The sequence below is a fragment of the Poecilia reticulata genome, linkage group LG9, assembly GCF_000633615.1.
Source record: "Poecilia reticulata strain Guanapo linkage group LG9, Guppy_female_1.0+MT, whole genome shotgun sequence".
Taxonomy (NCBI): domain Eukaryota; kingdom Metazoa; phylum Chordata; class Actinopteri; order Cyprinodontiformes; family Poeciliidae; genus Poecilia; species Poecilia reticulata.
The window spans coordinates 5,561,831-5,567,830 of NC_024339.1; positions in this window are offsets into that span (position 1 = coordinate 5,561,831).

A 6,000-nucleotide genomic window follows, 5' to 3' on the forward strand; every position below is an offset into this window, starting at 1 on the left:
AATTTAGCGTCCTGCAAAATGTGTTATCGTGACAGGTCTGGAAAATAGACAAAAACACCTGGCAAGGTTTTGTGTTTTTCATCATAACATTGAGCTAAAATAAGCGTCGTTTATCGTCTGGCTCCTTCTGAGATTACAGCAACTATGAAGCTGTTATGGCCTCAGCTGAACAGATTGTTTCTGCAGGTATCAATACACGTCTAAATGTTTCTCTTTAAAGTCATGATCTCTCTCGTTCTGCCGCCTGAAACTCAGAAACCTTCTGAGTTTAGAGGGAATGAATGTGGTGCTAACCTTGAGTTACAACGTCTGCTGTGGTGTCATTTAACGTTTCATAAGCAAAAGGTTTGCTCTTGATTTGTGGCAAAGCGCTCCTCAATGGTCCATGTCTGATGACATTGTGATGTGTCTCTTCTGGTTGGTGGTTAGACGTGTGAAGGGAGGCTCACTGAGACGAGCTGATAGACACAAACACACGGAGCCATCAAAGAAAAGGCAAAAAAATAAAAATAAAAATCATTCCTTTGGCTACAATTTGTTTCATACCTGTGCTTTGTTTTCATGTCTGATCTAATCTTCCAGTAAGACATATTTTTATTCTGCCTCTGAGCCTGTTTGTACAAACCATAACCCGGTGAATCCAGCATGTCTGCCATTTGGTTCTGTAGAAGGTGAAAATCCTTCCAGCCCAGAGAGAGAACATAATATACTGAGAAACAAACTTCACCTCATTCCAAAAATGTTTTATTATAGGGGCAGTATTATGGAAAATGTTCATTTTTGAGCTTTACATCATGTTTTAATGTTGTTCTCTTATCAAAAACATACATGGAGTGTTGCCTGGATTATTTCAAGCATGTCTGAGAAATCTTTTAATCTCCCATGGCAACCATTCAGCTGTGAAAACGCCTGGGTGGACGTAGCCCCGCCTTCGAGGACGAAGCTCCTCCTCAACGCTGCAGTTTCTAAGCTTACGAGCTTCCACTTAACAGAGCATCCCCCGACCCCTCAGCTCCTTCAGACTAGTCAGAAGCAATTAGCAAACACCTGGTGGAACTGAGCATCAGCCGAGCTCATTATAGCATCTACTACTCAGTAAAATGCTGGAAAAATCATTGCTAAAGGTTTAATAGAGCAGCCATGTTGTGATGACTTCCTGAAGACGGAGAAAGAACAGACGTTTTTAAAGAGACAGAGACCCAATTTTACGGTGTTAAGTTATGAAGCTACATTTCTGTTCAGTCATATTTGATATGTACAGCATTTTATTAACAATTGAAGGAACTTAGCTATTTGATTGGCACTAAGAGCCTGGAAAATGCATAATACTGCCACTTTAACACTTGTGTGGTTTACTTTGTGTGGAATGAAATACTCATACAGCTGCAGCTGTGTGAAATTGTGATAGTTTTAGTAATTTCCAATATGTTGCATGACAAGCATATAGTTTAATTTTATTTTAATTTGATAGCCAATAGAAACCAGTCAATCTGCAATAAATATGAGAACTTCTAACAAAAATCTTTTCGTCTATTTTTTTACCATTATGTATGTAAAAAAAAACATTTTATATTTTAGTGTAAAAGTGTTTCCTTTTTGTATTTCCTTCTGTTTACTACCATATAATTGTTAATACAGTATATTCAGTTTTATGTGAAACATTTGAAGATATTGTAAAGCCTCACTAAGACGGCATCAAAATGCTTTTACACATCTAAACAGGTTTTATAAGCAATGCCATTGTTTCTGCACTTGGTAATTAGCTACTAAATTACTTTAATAAAATAACTCGCCCAGCATGCGTCATGCTGCACAACACAATGCGGTTTATTTTAAAACAATCCATTCTCTTCTCATTTTTAGCTCCAACTTCAATCCTGCTTTTAACTTCTGCACAAACCGACACAAAGAAATCATAAATGTATTCATATTCCTTTAATGGAGGGAATCTTCCAAGGCTCCATTTACGTCCTCTTTTGTGGAGAAGCTATCAACTTAGATGGTACTTTCACATGACGATAAGGCTGTTAAAGTTGCTAAGATGTCCTTAATCTATAAGCTTAAAGAATCCTTTCAAGCTACACACAAAGCTGAGATAGAAGCCGTGAAGATAGATGAATGGGAACGAGGGCAAAGCAGATCCGTTTTTATCTAACATGTTGTAGTAAAACGGAGGCCGTGCAGATAGTTTTTCATGCATAAATAATGAAGAACCATGACATGTCCTTTGTGAGACTCTGTATTAACATCTGCTGAAAAACATTTGAAGTGACAGAGTTTCAAATGTGACAAACTACTCAGAAATGTTTGACTTACGCAATCTTCATCTGAAATCTACCATGGACTTTGGTTTTGGATTAACTTTGGGTTTGAAGTTATTATCAGTTATATAAAAGTGGAGGGTTTCATACGACCAGCTGCTGGTCCTCAACTGCTCTGTGGATTTCTATACTTCTCTCCACACTGTGATATGACCCCTGTCTGCAATAAATAACTTAACGGTGACTGAACATAACTGCACAAAATAGCGGGAGGCCAGCAGATAAGCTGGTAGAAGAACCCACATTCTGCTAAGTTTGACTCGTTTTGTTCTGCTAGCCGTCCACCGCTCTGCTCCAACAGGACTAATCCTTATAACTCAAAGAAAGAAAAAAAAAAAAATCCAACCTATCTTGATTAACAATGACCCGGGGAGCAGAAGGAGGCTGATGGGGTCAATCAGGGTCCTGTTGGACTTTCCCACCGCTCGGTTTTTGTGCTGCAGACATTTTCTGCAGCACACGTCACGGATCTGCTTTGCTATTTCCAGTTTCAGTACAGCACCAGCTAAAAGAAAAGAAAAAACCTTCCTCGTTACAACGGATATGTATTTCTGTTTACTATTGTCGGACCCTCTGGCTCAGTTGCTATCTTCCTTTGCCCCCGTACCAACTGGGTCACCGCATAGAAGATGTTTGGGAACTTTGACTCTTCATACACCCTCAGGCAGCAGAGGCTCACAAAAACAAAGTTAGTTTCATCCGAGCACCGTCTCTTGCTTTCACCTTTCACACTCTTTGATTTTTTTTCCAGTTGCTGGATGGTATCTTTTAACAGCAGCCAGTCAGACAACCCGTCAGACTCCATTTTTTATTTTATTTTATTTTTTCCCAAAATAAAGACGAGCACAGCAGCGATCTCAGCTGCCCACAGTGGACAACTTATTAGCGCGGATAATGAAAGAACACGGGACATGACAGCTTGAAGCAAAGTGGTTCATCTTCCCCGCAAAGATTACGCTCACAGCTCCGGCAAATGGTAATTGGCAGCGCAACCTTGGGTGCAGGGGAGAAAAAAACAGCCCTACGTTGTTCGCATGATTTCTAATTAGTTTTTATTTTGTTGCCGTCTCGGAATTAGACTGGCAGGATAATGAATAATTTAGGTTGTCACGTAATCCTGATGATCCCCGCTGGCTTGCTAAATCTATAAAAGCTTCAAAAACAAGGCCAAACGCTGAGAGAGCGTCTAATAAAATTTGCTATTCTTTTTGATTTGGTACGTGTTATTTTTATTTTTTTTACTTCAGTAAACCTCCAGACTTCAGTCATGAGTTGGCTGTCCAATCAATGGGATGCTGTCTGAAATAAATCATCTCTGACGAGTCAAGTAGACTTGTGATGAACCGACGACCAGCCGAAGACGCGCTCTTGAAAACCAACCAGTGTTGCCTCCCCTGCTTGGAAAACGAGTCACTGACTCCAGGAATGATCCAAAACTCATTTTATAAGGGGATCTGTACGGCCGCGTCTACGGCTTAAAGTTGTTTTTCACCGCCGTAATGTGAATCTTGCAAATTTATTCCATAAATTATTGCCACTCGCGTTACTTTTGCTGACAGGTTGGCAAGTTTCTTGTTTACATTCGAAACAAGCGGGATAATGTATTCCTTTTTAAACTGCAGACCACAGATCTCCGTTTTTTTCTGCGTGTTTTCTTTCTTTCTTGTTTTTATTTTTATTTTTTATTTTTCGAGCAGGTATCAACTCGACAACATCCAAAATTTAGATCCGAGTGAAAAGAGCGGTATTCTCCGATGCAGAGATGATGTAAAATGAATGAATGTTGTTGAGTTTGTATATTAGAAAGGCAACATCGGATTGTGCGAGCGCTGTGCTCAAACTGTCAAGTCTTACCTCCAATAAAGCGCCGTTCGGCCTTTGACTAGTCCGGGCGCGGAGCAGCGGGGAGCGGCGCAGTCAATACGCGTCATTCTCTCACTGTCGCTGTCGGCCGCGGTGGGAGGACCGCGCTCGGCCTTCAGAGCTACGCAAAGGACGTTGTTATCTTTAAGTTATCTGACAGATTTACTTCTAGCTCTGGAGAAAAACAGATGTGAGTTTGTAATGTACCTAAAACGTTCTGACCTTGGTGTGAATGTCCCAGCTGTGGGATGCGTTGGTTTTAAAAAAAAAACCCACGCTGACAGTCCGTGCTAATATTTCTGAAAGAAAATATGTATAAGCAGAAAGCTGTATCTTGGTTTTAGAGCTGCAGTTTATAACTTTTATAGAGAAAGAAAAATCAGATTTTCACATATTTGTTGAAGCTGTCACTGTGTTGTGAAAGTTTATGAGACAGTTCATCTGTGAAAACACCGATTTCCTCCGCCTCCTTCCTGAGTAAGATTCCACCGCTCCTGAACTCACCACTACAAACTACTGCAAATTATAGTCAGGGATAAACAGCATTAGCATAGTGTGGTACTTCTTTGTACAGTGATGCATAGTGCAGCACTGGCATAGCTTGGTAAAGCAAAGAGAAGTGCTAAAGTCTTTGAAAAGAAGAAGGGAAAAAAATCTTTGGCCTGAAACTTTAAAGTGAAGGTGATATTAATTCCTTCTGCCGCTCGCTGTTTTCTCTCAGTGCTCCCCGCTATCTCTGGTCTCATTTCTCTGCTGGATATAGCAGCACATACACCCATCATACACACCACTAAGCCAAATATTCAGAACAAGGTGGGGGTGGGGGGAGGAACTGGTCTCTAAAGAATGCCTAATTGGGTTTTATTGACTTTAGCGCCAGCAACAGATATTTTCTGATAGCGTAATGACAGAAGATTAGCTCACGGAGCGAGGCTGGGTAATAACAGCTGAGGTGGAGAACGGCAACACAAAAAGCCATCACATCAGATAAGCACTGTAAGCAATGTGATTATGTGGATAGTAGTGTAATCTGAGCCCTATTAATATGTTTAATTGTAGCCATTGGAAGCAGCCCTGCAGCTCCGCGGCGTCTTGGCAGTCGAGGCGCAGCGTTATTCCATAAAGAGCTAAGCTAAACTCTCAGTAGAAAGACAACCATTATAACACTCTTAGGTGCATATTGGCATAATAATAAAACAGACATTAAGGAGGGAATTTAAAATTCGATCGGATGCAGCTGGAAGGTTAGAAACCTGGAATATGGAGAGTTATCTCATCCCTCCTCACTCCTGACAAACTGAGTAACTCTTTTCAGGAAAAGCTGCCACCTTTCTTCCTCTTCTCCTCGTCACTGTTTTGGCTAACACCTCTCTCTTTTTTAGATTTACAGCCTTGTTCCTCTTCTTTTTTCCCCTCGGTCTTCTTGCACACCTGAATGCCCCGTCCCTCCCCTCCTCCGATGCGTTCTCTCTGTCATCAGGCATCGGTGAGGACAACGAGCCTGTCTTGGCTTCAAACACCTCCGTGTGTATTTGTCTCCACTCTGCCTCCACCGGCAGGGAAGCAGGGCCCCGGAAATCAAATCTTTTCTCCCCCCGCCATCTCCTCCACCCCAACACTCTCTCGTCTCTCCCACGACTGATCTTCTTCCCCCTTCGATCGCTCCTCCTCTGCGTCCTCACTTCTTTCCCTTTGTCTTTGTTTTAAGAACTGCTTTCTGTTCGTCTGCCTGATTTGTTTTGGTTCCATGTGGCGGTCGCTGACCCCAAAAACTAAACCACAAGAAAGTTTGGGAAAAGTCGTTTGGGAAAAGATG